This window comes from Pantherophis guttatus, chromosome 1 (genome assembly GCF_059756535.1).
Source record: "Pantherophis guttatus breed Tessera chromosome 1, ASM5975653v1, whole genome shotgun sequence".
NCBI lineage: Eukaryota > Metazoa > Chordata > Lepidosauria > Squamata > Colubridae > Pantherophis > Pantherophis guttatus.
The window spans coordinates 138,598,071-138,613,024 of record NC_142063.1 but is presented as its reverse complement, the minus strand read 5'-3'; the positions used below and the strand labels follow the sequence as shown (position 1 = coordinate 138,613,024).

The 14,954-nt window shown below is 38.3% G+C and overlaps 1 protein-coding gene across 12 annotated transcripts in view; it reads left to right on the top strand.

Moving 5' to 3' along the window:
- The first annotated feature begins 2,624 nt into the window (after positions 1–2,624).
- The window catches only part of QTMAN (queuosine-tRNA mannosyltransferase), a 256,090-nt gene continuing 243,760 nt past the window's right edge, over positions 2,625–14,954 (top strand). For 11 of the 12 annotated variants that reach the window (XR_015731115.1, XR_015731114.1, XR_015731113.1 and 8 more), the window contains exon 1: positions 2,625–7,589. The gene's annotated coding sequence lies outside the window, so the exon portion shown is untranslated. The remainder of the gene's footprint in view (positions 7,590–14,954) is intronic. The other variant, XM_034424634.3, reaches the window with a different exon arrangement.

The window sequence follows — 14,954 nt, the reverse complement described above, 5'->3', positions numbered from 1 at the left end:
CTGACAAATGAACCTTCAACAAACCTTTCAATGTGCCAAAGAAGAGAGAACCATTCGGGAAGCCTACAGAAACTAATCAATGATGAATGTCTCATACTGTCACAGATTTACAGTGCCAACAAGACTGGCTTCTTCTGACACTCAGTTCCCAAGAGAACTCAGACATTTGAGCATGAAACAGCAAGAACAGAGCAAAAGATTGGCATGGAGATGATCTCAACTTTACTTTGTGCTGATGGGTTGCAAAGATTAATATAGTCATAGTTGGCAAGTTGCATTGTCCAAGAATGTCAAAAGGCATCACACATCAACTGCCAGTTACGTATTCTAATTCACAGAAGAGGTGGTGTACATCAACACTTTTACAAGGCTGGTTCTCCAGTATGCCAAAAGTCAGAAGATATCAAAATGAGCTGATCATAATATCCTAACTCTTGGGAGTGCTCCTGCTCATCCACCAGGAAAAAAAAAAACCTCACAGAACAAAGAAAGCTTGAGTACATGTTTGCTAAGAAAAAAAAAATGTAATATTCACCATGCAGCCCATGGACCAAATAGTAATTTTGGCAACTGAAAGAGTGTATAGGAAGATATTTTGGATTAAATGATAGTTACACCGGAGGATGAATCTGATAAAAAAAAAGAGAGAAGAGGGCACTGTATATTATAAAACCTTAAAAGCAGATGTCAGCAATCTTCAACTTTCCTGAAACTTGGATAGTAAAAAATTCCATGTTTGCAAATGACTTGGGGGGTGGGGAACGCTGCTTTATAACATGGGTATGGACATGGACCTGAAATCAGTGTCTACCATGGAACCATAAAGCAAACAGTCAAAAACCCATCAATTGTTTTTTATTGGTGAGAGAAGGATGAAGGTGATCCTTTCTGCCCAATCATGGTGGTGAATGAGATTAGATATGGTACGTGGGATAAAAGGGGCAAGAATGAGGACCTGCCTCAATGAACCTCAGTGTTTTTGCACTACTTACATGTCATTCAGCAGATAATCAAACAGAAGCTAGATATTTACAAGACTCAGTTAAAATTAGACACTTTCTTCAAACCTATTCATGAGGTTAATAAAGTTGAATTTCTCACTGAAATTCACTGATGAATTATGATTGGGAAGAAATTATGTATTTTTTTGTATTAGCAGAAGAGTGCATAAGCCATGAAAGTCAAATGTTCACCAAGCAGCTCAAACTTGTGCTACCCAATTTTAGTGAAAAATGGTTAACTTTTGTGTTTTATCTTCCTTCCTAAATTAGGGATGAAAAAGGAACACGAGACTTCTTGGAATTGTCCGATTCAATGCCTCCCTTCCCCAAAGCACCCTGCTCTATAATACCCTTTAAATACTGTATGTTTTTGGTCAAAAGAGTTTTGTATTTTCAGTTTAATTGTGTGTGTGTGTGTGTGTGTGTGTGGCAACTGTTTCCCATCCTTAACACTCTCAATCCACCAAATATCGAGGCTATTTAGCTAGTTTCAGGAACTTAAACTAGAACAAAAGTCCCAATCAGTAGAACTTGTCAAGCAAAACCAAGGTATATAGGCTTCAAAGAGAAGGTGGGCATCTAACAAAATTTGCTCCCATACCTCCCTTGCCTACACACGCAAAGAGAATCAAGTTGAAGCATACAGCTAAATCTTTGCCTTTTCTTTGCTGATTTATATAGCTATACATTCCAGAGCTCTTTTTAATAAATTGGGCAGAATACTTCAACTAGAGCAGAAAACTGGGACAGATAGAGCAATCTGAGGTCATTGTCAGGTTGTACGCAATGCAGGAGTAAAAATGGAAAAGGGATGTCTTGCTCACATCCTCCACATCCCTCTTCCTGAAAAAAAGGGGGGAAAACTTAAGAAAAAAACCAGCTGTCAAACCAGTGATGTTATCTTTTCTTTAGGCAGTCCCTTGCAAGTTTCTGAAAGGCAAAGGAACTGAATGACAACCTCCAAACCTTGTAATGCTACCCACCAGTATCCTAAATGGACTTTTATTTATTATTATAAATGATAACCACTTTGTGTGGTGGCACAGTAGTTAGAATGTAGTATTGCAGGCTAACTCTGCTCACAGCGCACAGTTCGACCCTGACAGGGCTCAAGATTGACTCAGCCTTCCACCCTTCCGAGGTCAGTAAAATGAGGACCCAGATGGTTGGGGGCAATATGCTGACATTGTAAACCGCTCAGAGAATGCTGTGCAACACTATGGACCGATATATACCATATTTTTCGGAGTATAAGACGCACCTTTTTACCCCCCAAAAGGGGGTGAAAATTTAGGTGCGTCTTATACACCGAATGTAACCCTGCTCACCCACTGGCCCCCACCCTTTGTCCTGTGCCTCGCAGCAGTTACCTTCTTGCAAGCAAACAGCAAGAAAAAACACCCCCTTTCAGCTTCAGCATAGGTTAATTAGCACAAGTTGATTAGATCGGCCTCCCGACTCTCAGCTGATTTGCTCTCAGCTGTTTTGCGCAGGGCTCTCCTGCTTGCTGCAAAAAGTGTTGGAGCAGATTTTTTTCCCCCTAGCTATGGTGAAAAAACGAAACTAAAAGTAAAGCAGGTTCTTTGCTGCAACATGACAAAATGAGGCAGAGAGAGATTTCTTTTTCTTTTTTCTTACCAAAAAAGGTAGGTGCAAACAATGGGAAATTTAGGGCAAAAGAGGAGAGTTCAAGATTTTAAAACACAAAAGAAAAAAAGTTCTATTTAACTAGGGAATTGTAATAATTGAGATACTATTAATTGTATATTGTGTTGAAAGCAGAAATGGTTAAGTTGTGGTTTGGAGGAATATATGGGGAAAATTATTTGGTTTATTATTATTGGTAAATATAATTAATTGATTTGTAAGAAATTGGATTGCATAGAAATAATTGGAATATTCATGTTCATATTGATTAATATACAAAAAACATAGTTATAACTAATTGATTTATATAGAAATGTTGAATTTGTATTAAACAATTGTAATATTAAATAATTAACCAGTGTGAGGATGGATATAAAAATAGATGACAATGGGAAGGGGTATAATATAGAATAGAAGGGAAAAATTGAATTTCATTAAGATTAGAGATGAGAATGAAGGGTAATATTGGTTTTTTTAAAAAAAATAGATGAGGAATAAATATGGCAAAAAGGAAATATAGAATTGTAAATTTAATTGAAATGACTAAACACTGTTTAAATTTGTGAACCAGCCAAACACTCTGTTCAAAGAAAATACATTGTATGCTTGTATGTTTGTCTAAAAAATAAAACAAAACTTTAAAAAAACAACCAAAAAAGGTAGGTGCGTCTTATGCTCTGGTGCGTCTTATATGCTGAAAAATACGGTAAGTCTAAGTGCCATTGCTATTTTATTTATTGAATTGGTTGCCACCCATCTCACTAAAGCGTGACCCTGGAGAGCTTACCGAGAGTCTCATACCCTTATACCTGACCCATATGTCATTATGAAATCCAGTGACACAGAATGATTTATATAAAAATCATTTATATAAAGGTATATATCAAGTCCTTCATACTCTAGATATGTGAACTTATCTAGAGAACCTCAAATTTTGTCTGCCTTGTTCTGGCTGGAATAGAGGTACATTAGGCTATGAAATTCATGAATGCCTAAATTTTTGCAGTTTAGGAGAGAACAATCGTCCATCTCCAGAGCAGCCTAGCTGGATTTAGAACAGATCCGGTTTTGCTGTGACAAAAGTACTGAAAGCACTCATTAAGGGAATACTTGTTAGACCAGGAAAATAGCTAATTCTTGTCACATAAAATGAAAGAGTTGCCAGCTTAAAATTCAAAACCCAAAGCATTTTCTGAGTGTAAGAGGAGTGGCTGCTTTCTGCAGCTTCCTTGGTACCATCTCTCTTTACCCTCATGTTGTAGCCCTTTGCTTTCTTTAAATTCAGGAGTCCAGCTAATTACTGGCAGGAAGTGCCTTTTTATTTCATTGGTATGCAAATTAACAGAAGTAGAAAAATATTCTAAAGAAAATGTTACAATATCTGTCTCCAGCCTGATGGCCAATTAGAAAAAAAAATGGTATTTCATTCATGGTACCTCAAGAGACGCTGATGGCCACAAACAGTTCCCTCTTAAATGTCCAATGTTTAATTTTCCTGGGAGTTGCAGCTATTAGGTCTCTCAAAATAAAGCAGGAGGTGCTTTGAATGAGGAAGAAAAGTATGAACATTTCTCATAAGAGATTAACAACTTTACTGGTATTTAGGGCCATATTATATTTATCTGTCAAAATACGAAGATATATAAAGGATATTCTGAAGTGTAAAACAGCCAGAACATTATTTTATTTTTATGTATTTATAACCTGCCTTTATTTTTACAAATAATAGGCAGTAAACCATATGTAGCACACCTTCCTCTTCCTATTTTTCCCCACAACAACAACCTTGTGAGGTAAATTGGCCTAAGAGAGAGTCAAAAGTCATCCAGCTGGCTTTCATGGTTAAGGTGGGACTAGACCTCATGGTCATTTGATTTCTAACTACTGGACCAAACTGACTCTTGATCTTACCACTGGAAACCTTTGTTACAGATTCACAGAAATGAATAGTAGTCATCTTTAACTAAACCAATTAACACCAAGAACCTTACAATTCAGCTTTGAGCTATACACATTCTCCACTCCATGTAAAGAAAACATAAAAATTTAGGAGGAGTAACTCACAAGTGTTCAATTAAGGATCATGTTTAATAAATGGTCATTCTTCTCATATGTTTAGTACAAGTTTCCCGCACCGACTTAGAAAAGGTGTAGGAAATCCCAGTCTTATGATAGTTTTACATTTCTACTTCAAAAACAAAACAAAACAAAGAAACAAAAAAACTTAGAAGGAAGCACAGAAGAACATGATTGTAACAAATATATATTTTTTAAATCAAGGTTTTAGAGTGAAGCAGAAAATAGAATAGCTTTGATAACAATTTTCTTGTGTCACATTAAGAAAGGCATAATCCTAAACATACTGCGAAAAACAGCAGTTCCCAAATAGTTCTGAATGGCTTTAATGAAATAACAAAAAAGAAATGTCACCATGAATATTCTATTTTTGCATTAAACACAACTGCATCTTTGAGGCGTATTACTCATTAGAACAGTTTTCTGTCATCCACAAAGGGCTTTGTGACACCAAATAGACTAATACATTGATTGTGGTATATCATGCTTTCACACACTATAGCCCACTTCATGCGAAGTAAACAGGAAACACTGGAGATCTATGTGGGTTGAGCTGCTAGAGAGAACAGGCACAGACCTTCCAAAAATGAAGAATTTGGCAATGGCTAGGTCATTCATAATGCTGTTCAGAAAGACTTGTGGCGCTTTGAGCATATGTCACAAGCCTCGTGACATTTTCAAGGCTAAATTTCCCAAACTTTAGGATATACTGTCTATATTCAGATGTGCTTTCTGGAGACAAGAATTGTAGCTGGCAATCAGAGAGTTGGTAAACAACCTTTTTTGTTGCTACAGCAGCAGACAGGAATAGTCTGGGATAATACCTAAACATAGAAGTTATAGCTGCCCAATTTTAAAAATGGTAGCCCTGAGAAAAAGCCCACTTAGCAGCTGCATTTATTGCATGCCTCACCAGTGCACTGATTGATTGTGCTTGCAAATGCCTTGAAAAATGTAACTGATGAAACACCACCAGTACAAAGGTGGCTACCTCTTGTTAGCCGTGGCAAGCAATGCATGTTCCTTCAGTTAGTTGTATTGATCTGAACTCTTTATAGGCTGATTCATCTCATATTGCAGAGGCGGGAAACTTGTGGGTCACAGGGGGTTTCTCAACTTAACTGAGCAGCCTTCGATGCCTTGCCCAGTTACACTACTGATATTCAGAGTAAAATGGTAATGGTTGGCAGCATGATTTTAAATGACAAATTGGTACTGGAGACAATATAAAGCTCTGGAGATAGACACAATTCACTGATTCTTCATGTTCATTGTCCAATTTAACATTTTATTACTATGCTGATAAGGCTGTTTTTCATCTAACAGCTCCCTTTTCTTCCCATATAGAGCGCACACAATTTCTTGCAACTTTATACATTCTATAAAAAAGACAGTGAAATAATGGCTAAAGAATTCTTATTCTAATATATCAAAACTAACATCTTTACAGATAAAAGCCACTTGCGTTGTTAGAAATCTGCAATCTGTATTTACTTCAGTTTTTTAAAATAGATTTTTGATTGTCAGGTTTATTGGGAGGAGGACTCTTAACTACATTTATTACCAATCTCATTGTTGTGATAATTTGACCCCATTAATCGTTTGTGTGCGCTAAATTCCATTTTATCTAAAGCTAATTTTAAACTTGAGAGAAACACATGGATGCATAGTTATTTATTTAATAAGACAGACCTAAACACAGAGGGCTGTGGATAAGGCCAAAGACATACAAGGTTTGTTTCTGAGCAAACTCGTGTGGAATGTTATGGCAACTTTTCAGTACCTGGTCAGAGTTTTAATGAGACTTTAACTAATTTGGAGTCAGATCTCTCTCTTGATACTGAGGCTCAAAGGGAAATTATTAAAATATGAATATACCACTCTCATTTATGTAAAACCCCACAGTAAGTTGCACCACTGCTATGAAGCCTCAATCGAAATATCAAAATTAAGAGTGCAAATTAAGACTTTTGGAAACTAATACTGAAAAACGTAATCTAGATATTCAGGACAGTTAGGCATCCATCATCTTTAACCTGTGACCCTATCTTTCCTGATGGTTTTCTAACATTACAGCTACAATTTTCTTCACTTGTGCTTGAAATAAGCCCTGCTATATTGTGCACAATACTGGTGTTCATATAACCATGCACCATGCAGTCAGCCTATCACAAAACCTAGTTTAATATTAGTGGTATTACTACCATACATTAGACTACAGGAAGAATGCTTCTAGATATCAACATTCCTATTCCATGAACCGGTTAGTTACTACTAATAGTGTTTTCTCTTCTGAATCCTTTAGCAAAAGATTGTTTTTTCTCTCTCTCTGTTTCTCTCCCTCCTCCCCCTCTTCATTTCATTAATACCAAGTTATTTCACAATAACTCCAAACAGTGTCAATCCCAGCTTCAATTTCTCAGCTCCGCAGCTGAGAAATTCAGCCTGGGGAAAGCGGGATCGCGGCTTAAAAAATTGCCGTTCGGTCGAAGGGGCGCGACGTCTTTTCGAAAAGGCATTAGCTCGCCCCCGCCTCCTCCCAAAATAAAAATACTCTGTGGACGGCAACGCTGACTCCTGAGTAAGGCCAGCTGTCGGAAGATTTGGGGACACCACCAGGCACCTCTTTTTTCCAATCTTTGGGGTGGGAGAGAGAGAGAAAAAAAAGAAAGGGGGGGGGATGAATCGGGAACGGGGCAGGCGAAGGAAGCTCCGAAGAACCGCAACGCGCGCAAGAGGCAGAAAGAGAAACGAAGCCGCCGCGCCGGGCTCTTCCTTCCGCGTCGGGGCGGAGAGCGAGAGGGAGGAGCCGGGAAGGCAGCGCGTTGCTCCTGCCGGCCTCCAGGAGGGACCAACAAGGAGGAGGTGAGTTTCCCCTCTGGGTGGGGTAAGGAGCCTGGGCCGCGCGAGAGCCAAGCGGGGCGGGAAGGGGGGAAGAGTTCGGTGCGCGCTTGCCAGCTCGGCGCCGCAGGTCGGAAGAGGAGGGGAAAAGGCGGAGGGCCTACGGGCTAGGTTACCTAGACAGCCCGGCTGCCTCTCTCCAGAAGAAGAGGCCCGACGAGCGGGAGGGAGGGAGAGCGAGCTGCAACGAAGCGCGGTTCCTTCGCAAGGAAGCTGAGGCTGCCGCGGAGAGGCTGCTTGAGTTCTGACCCAGGAGCGGTCGCCGAGCGCGCCTGCGTGTGAAAGAAAGAAAATATACACTTGCGGGAGGGGAGTGTTTATTTTTTGGGGGGGTGGGGTGGGGGAGTAGTCATCTCCCAAGCTTGCAAACTACTCAACCTTTACGGTTTCATTTTCTTAACCGGCCCAGCGGCCTCTGGCATGGCGGCGCAGGCCGCTTTTTACCAAGCCTCTCCCTTTTTCCTTTCGCCCATTCTGATTTTCTCTTAAGTGGGGCTTGACTAAGCGTTCAGATGTTCTCCCACATAGTTCCGCGGTCCAGGCGAAGCGGTGCTCTGTGTGTGTGTGTGAGTGAGAGAGAGAGTTACAAGGGTGCTAGGTGCACGTCTGCAAGAAAACAGCCAAGCTCAAGAGAGCTCATTTGAACCCTGAGCTACAAATGTTCCCCTTTATTAGCAAGAGTTCTCCTGCTCGAGTGCAGAGGGCCTGTCCTTGCTTGCCCCGCGCAGGTCAGAGGATGCGAATTTAAGCGGCTCGTTTGGAAACCAAAGCGCTGCGGAAACGACCCGCGCCGGGCATCTTTTTAAAACGAGGGTCCTTGGTATTCTGAATAGGGTGGTTCTCTTTTTTAAAATCTTTCAAAAAGCAGCATAGACCCGCTGCTTTCCTACCGAAGGTGACTCCGGCTGTTGAGTAAAAATCTCCCTTTCCTACACTAACCGGGCAAGGGAAATTAACGCTGAACCATTCAGTAGCAGAGCCTCTTGCTCTAGGTGCAAAAGGGCTCAGCTTATTCTGTGGCATCTCTGGAAATATAAGAATAAATAAATAAATCTCCAGTTAGAGGATTTGGCACCAGGATCCAGTATTTGAAGATGCTAAGGCCAGCCTTTCTTAAACTGGTGCCCTTTATGACAGTGGATGACAGTGCCCATCATTCCCAGCCACCGTGCCAGGGGGCTTTGTAGATGGGAATTGTAGTCTTATGTAGGAAAGGGCCCAGGCTGGAAAAAGCTGAACGAGCAGATGAACAGGATTGGCCTGGATGGTTGCACATGCTGAGCTGCTACAAGAGAGGTTACTCTTTGAAGCACTCTTAAATCTGCCTTTCTGATCAGCCCCATTACGTTTTGTGGCTTTCTAAGTTATGTGGAATCATCACTTATTTTAGCGCTGCCAGTGATAATTTCTCCATTTGTGGAAGCAGGGCAGGAGTCTTTAACTTTTATGGCCTGAATGCAGGGTGGAAATGTAGAGGGTGTGGGAAGACCGTGGCCATCATGAGAGAAACTGCTTATTCAGAAAGTGCCTGTTATGGTGATATGGCCATCCATAAAAAAAAGGTGCAGTGTAAAAGCCTTATCAAGGCTGGAGTTGCTGTGCAATCTATAGCTTGCTGATCCCTGGTTTGTTGAATAAGCCACAATGGGTTTACTGAAACAACCTCAAGTCAAAATCAAAGTTCACATTATAGGTTAGGGTGAGGTATGATCCAGCCAACGTCTCTGCATAGCTGCTCAGAGTAGTAGACTAGTGATGTGCCCTTACATAAATGACTTTTTAAACGGCAGACACTAATGTGTTTTGGTAGGAGAGTTGAACAAATTCAGCTTTTTGCCAATCGTGAAATGTTTTGCTGATTTGCAACTCGGTACGCGTTTTAACTGCAATAAAGCCAATGAAGACAAATTGTGAAGTAGAAGATTAAAAGTTAACAGATAATAAAATTATCCGTTATGATGTGCCAATTCTCAGTTCAGTCATTTCTGATTCAGGGCTTTTATGTTGCCTCCCATTTTAATATTTGTGAAGGGAGAGAGAGATATATATTTCTCACTATATATATTTGTTTAAAAATACAAAGCATTCAGGCCTGTTCTTTCAAGATTACTGATAATTGCGCACATTATTTTGAAATAAAGGTAGGAATTGCCCTTCTGTAATACATCTTAAGACATGAAAGAAATGATCCTTAAAGGGAGATTTCAAAGAGGCTGGGAAACCGAAAGGAAATAGATTGTAGTATTAAGGGTCCTTTAATATCCTAATAAGTATAGACAGAAATAGAATTGCAACATTTGCCCATCAATGCATTCCTGGAAAACTGCTTGAAATGTGTCAGTAGTCTGAACTTAAGGCTACTGTATTTGGCCTGCAAAACACTGGAACAACTAGATATAAAGGAAAAGAATCTTTTGTATCCTTGCTGCTGTTTTATTTACTTGTATTCCACCTTTATTACTTCTACAAACAACTCAAGGCAGTGAACATATCAAACACATCTTCCTTCTGCTTTCACAACAACAATAACAACCCTTTGAGGTGGATTGGGTTAAAAGAGAGTGACTGGCCCAAAGTCACCAGCTGGCTTTCATGGCTAAGGCAAGACTTGAACTCCTGCTTTCTAGTCTGGTACCTTAGCCACTAGGCCAAACAGGCTCAGTTCTTTGGATTTGTGCAACCCAAGTATGATAGCTGCAGCTATACTATTTCTTCAGAAATTTGTATGAATAAGGCCTTTTTTATACTTGAAACTGTATAGGATTTTTTTTTTCCTATGGAAGAAAGTCTGAATATTATTCCAGCTTGAGAATTAATGATTTTTCATCTATAGATTCATTTCTCTAAAAAAAAAAAAAAGAAGAAGAAGAAGATGTGGGGAAACATCACATAAATATGCTATGTTATGTTTTATGGAATTAAAGCTAATTATCAATCTTAAATCATATATTGTAAATGCAGTAGTTATATGCTTTGGCCTTAAAGTTCATTATGGAAAACAGATACTCTCATTGGTGTCTTTAATTTTTTCCCTCTAAATCTTAACACATACACTACTTATCAATGCCTGGATTGATGTGAAATTCAGCTTGATCATTTTAGGAAATGTTGAGGAAGAGACTTGAAGCTAGCAAAGTTTTCTGCTGATGTTCAGGAACATTATGTGATATGCTGGAGCAGCTAGGCATAAAGAAAGCTATAGACTTGCCCAACCCATGGTTAAGTCATATGACAATTACGGTATATTACCAATACACACACACATTATTAAGATTTATTTAATATTTATTTAATATTTATATAAATATAAAGTAGAACTTTATGTTGTTTATAGCTATTGTTTGTAATGTATATTACAAAGTTATCTTGCTGTATAAACAAGAATTAACTATAAAAATCTGAGTATGTACGTATAGTCTTTTTGCATTTGAGTATGTACGTACAGTCTTTTATGGATAGGAGACCGACACTAAACGAAAAAAAAACCCTCTTAAAATGGATCCATATTGTGGGGGGTGTTTCAGTTTCTAGTGAGTGATATTTGGCAAGTGTGTGCAGATCTGTTAGCACATAACACTGTGACAATAGGAATAGCAGACTGGAGGGAAATACTTGAGGTGTAAATGTATGCACTTTCTTTGAAGGAAGAAGGGTGGCTTTTGAAAGTTTCTATGCTGTGCATAAATAGTTCTTGGATGCTAACCACACATTGTTGGTTTAAAACTTAGTACGGTGGTCAGGAATAAAAGAGAAGCAGATTCCAGCCTGGTGTACTACAGTGGCTTGGTATAATTCAATAGAGCTGTTTTATTGGGCTCTATTAAACTAGCTAAGCTTTAAGATTTTAGTCATGACAGGAGTTTCAAATAAAAATCCATATGTAAAATGCAATATTGAATTTTAATTACAGCTTTCAAGACATGAAGTGGAATAAATTTGCCCAATTCTTTTTTCTAATGTACATTTCTTTTCTCAGAAATTTAAGCTTGATAAAAAAAGCTGTGTGAGCAGGAGAAAGTATATTTTGACATGTCAGTATAATCTTAGCTAGTTTTGAAAAACATGATGTGAACAAATTCAGATAGAAATGTTTATCTAAGATTTATGTTCCATCTCAATTCAATTTAAAGTTGTACTCAGCCCGGACATTACTGATGTTGGTGAAAATTCTTGTGCAGATACATTTTCTTTGTTTTGGGATATTTTAATAATTTGGACTGTAAAACCTAAGAGGCTTAATTATTTTTGGAATTTAACCATAATAGTCACAGAGTCATTGATTAAAGTCTACAGTAGTTTAGAATGTCATATTTTAAAAATGAGACTTTTAAAGAAAAGAATGTTAAGCTGGGTAGATATAGTCAGGATGAGAAGCTAGAGTTACTGCCAAAAGTTACAGCCAATGACCTTTGGTATATCTGTTCTTGGTAGACATCTTGTAACCTATCATATTTTTGAGATAATACTACTGTTTCTTATTTATATTATTCATGAGTTCATTAGCCCTCAGTCCAGAGATGTATACAAAGCCTTGTTGAAAAAGTTTCACTGGTTTCATATTTGTGTCCTAGTTGATTTGCTTTATTTAAAGAGCATTTATTTATTTAATATTTAAAGCCCTGAATGGTTTTAGGATAACTGAAGGAATGGTTGGTGGAATAAAAGCCTTTTTGCCTATTGGGTGAAGCCCACTTGCCTGTTCCAACATAATTTGCATGATAAGGTTTGGAAGGATAATTTTGGTAGTTGAACTTAGATCTGGAATTCCATTTCCAAAAGGGAACAAACATCATACATATGATTTTCAAAATGAAAAATGTAGAATGAAAAGGAAAAATAAATGACAAAGCATCATCAAAAATGAATGTGTATGTATACATATGTGATATAAAGAAAACACACAAATGTTTTAAACATCTGTATTCTACATTTAGATATCTATAATGATATTTGTAAAGACAGAAGTAATTGATTATGAAAAAATGCTGGTAGTATTAACAAATGCTGTTGTAATATCACCAATTTATAAAATATTTGAACTATTTACATTGCTGTTGAACGGTTCTTGTGTTTTTATGTTTTCAAGTATGAGCAAATATTAAAAATAAATCTCATCCATCATATTCTCATTTTCTCTTTTGTACTCGTATTTGATTTTGATCATATGTTACATGTAACAACTTAGTGCATTTGTTGCCGTGAGCACAATTTCATTCTTGCACCTTCTACCATCAATGCTCTGATCAGCAAAGTATGACTCAGTTCTTTCCATTTTAGAAGAGCTAGCATCATGATAAGAAATGGAATGTGTATTTAATTGACTAGAGCTTGGTGATTGTAGAACACAGAAATCGGGAGAAGACAAGATTTACTATCTAGGAAAACATATTGGGCACAAATAATGCATGTCTAGAAAAAGTACAAAGCACAAGCTGTTTTCACATCTGGGAACCTGCTATGAAAATCAATTCTTGTATTGTAATATTGAGTACTTTTTCCTAGTACTAACAGCCCTATGTGAGAAATATTACTAATAAAAAGTGAGCGAACTTTGTTCTCTTTGAACCTTGATAGATCTGAGGCAGTTCATCACCCAAGCCAGGGGTGGGTTCTACTTACCTTTACTACCGGTTCGCAACGGGACCGCATGCATGTGCAGAAGCTTCCTGACGAGGTCCGGGTTGGTGGGCGGAGCCTCCTGCCAGTTTTACTACCGGTTCTTGTGAACCGGTCCGAACCGGGGGCAACCCACCACTGACCGAAGCATATATTCTTTTAAAGTAGCATCCATTCTAAAATGTGACACTTAAGCAGTTGTTTAAATGTGGTGTCCAGTCTTTTTCAGAACAGTAGAAATGAGTAGGTATTCTTGAAGAAGATATTCTTGTATCCAATTTTTATCGGACAATAATTTTATTGTCAGAAAGTGTTCCCATTTAAAGTTGTGTCTAAATGAAATGAATGGAACCCATGAGAATGTAACATTGAGCCCAGATGAAGATTTTATATTCTGCAGTATTATTTGTTTAAAATGTCCTAGTGGCCTGAATTTGAGATGTTTTATAATAGCAATAATTATAATTAAAAATAATATGTAGACAACCGTTCATTTAGTGACCATTCAAAGTTAACAGTGGCACTAAAAATAGTGACTTATGACAGATTTTTACATTTATGACTGTTGTAACATCCCCATGGTCACATGATCAGAATTTGGGTGCTTGGCAACTGGCATGTATTTATGACAATTGTACAAATGTGATATCATTTGTAACCTTCCCAGCTGGCTGCCAACAAGAAGAGTCATTGGGTGAAGCCAGATTCACTTAATGACTGCATGATTCACTTAACAACTGCTGTGATTCGTTTAACCACTGTGGCAAAAGGTTGTAAAATGGGACAAAACTCACTTAATGACTGCCTTGCTTAGCAACAGAAATTTGGGCTCAATTGTGGTTGTAAGTCAAGGACTACATTTAAGAGAAATGAATATTCGAAGTCAGGTAGGATTGGTTCTTAATAGAGTCCCATAGAAGAATTAGCGGGTATCTCAAATTAGATTTACAGCTGAATGCAACACTATTGTGGAGGATAAATGCATTGGAGAATTGACAGTTGGGTTAAATGGCTATCTCAACTGCTAACTCTTTCCATAATAACTTGTCCTCTTTTGTGATGAATCGGGCCAAGTGTGCCAAGGTAATGTTTAAATCAGAAATGTTGATTGTTGCAAAGCAAAATTGTTTGCTAGTGCTCTTTAATATCATGGGTAAACAGTGACTGTGGGCCTCAATATGCAGTGGGCACATTCCTTCCCAAGACAAATCCCAGGCCTTTGGTATCCTGATTATGCTCCTGGGATTCTCATGAATATCAACATCCTTGTGACAGACTCATAGTGTATCTGCCTGGCCAAGAAAGAAAAAGCCCAAATTACTAGACAATGAAAAGGAAGCTTGCTACTTCACCATCTGGTCAAAGACTGTTTTTTTGATTGACTGCTCCCATTATAACAAATTGCCTCTGACCGCCATGTTTTTTTAGATTTTTATCCCGACTGTATTATTTTTATACATAACTCAAGGGAGAGAACATATCCAATACTACTTCCAATCCAATTTTCCCCACAAAAACAACCCTGTGAGGTGAGTTGGGCGGAGACAGAGTGACTGACCTAAGGTCACCCAGCTAGTTTTCATGCCTAAAGCAGGATTAGAACTGATAAATCTCCTGGTTTCTAGCCTGGTGCATTAACTATTAGACTAACCTGTGGTTTAGTCTCATAAGATCTTCATAAGACCCATGTACCCCAAACAATTGTTTTTCATA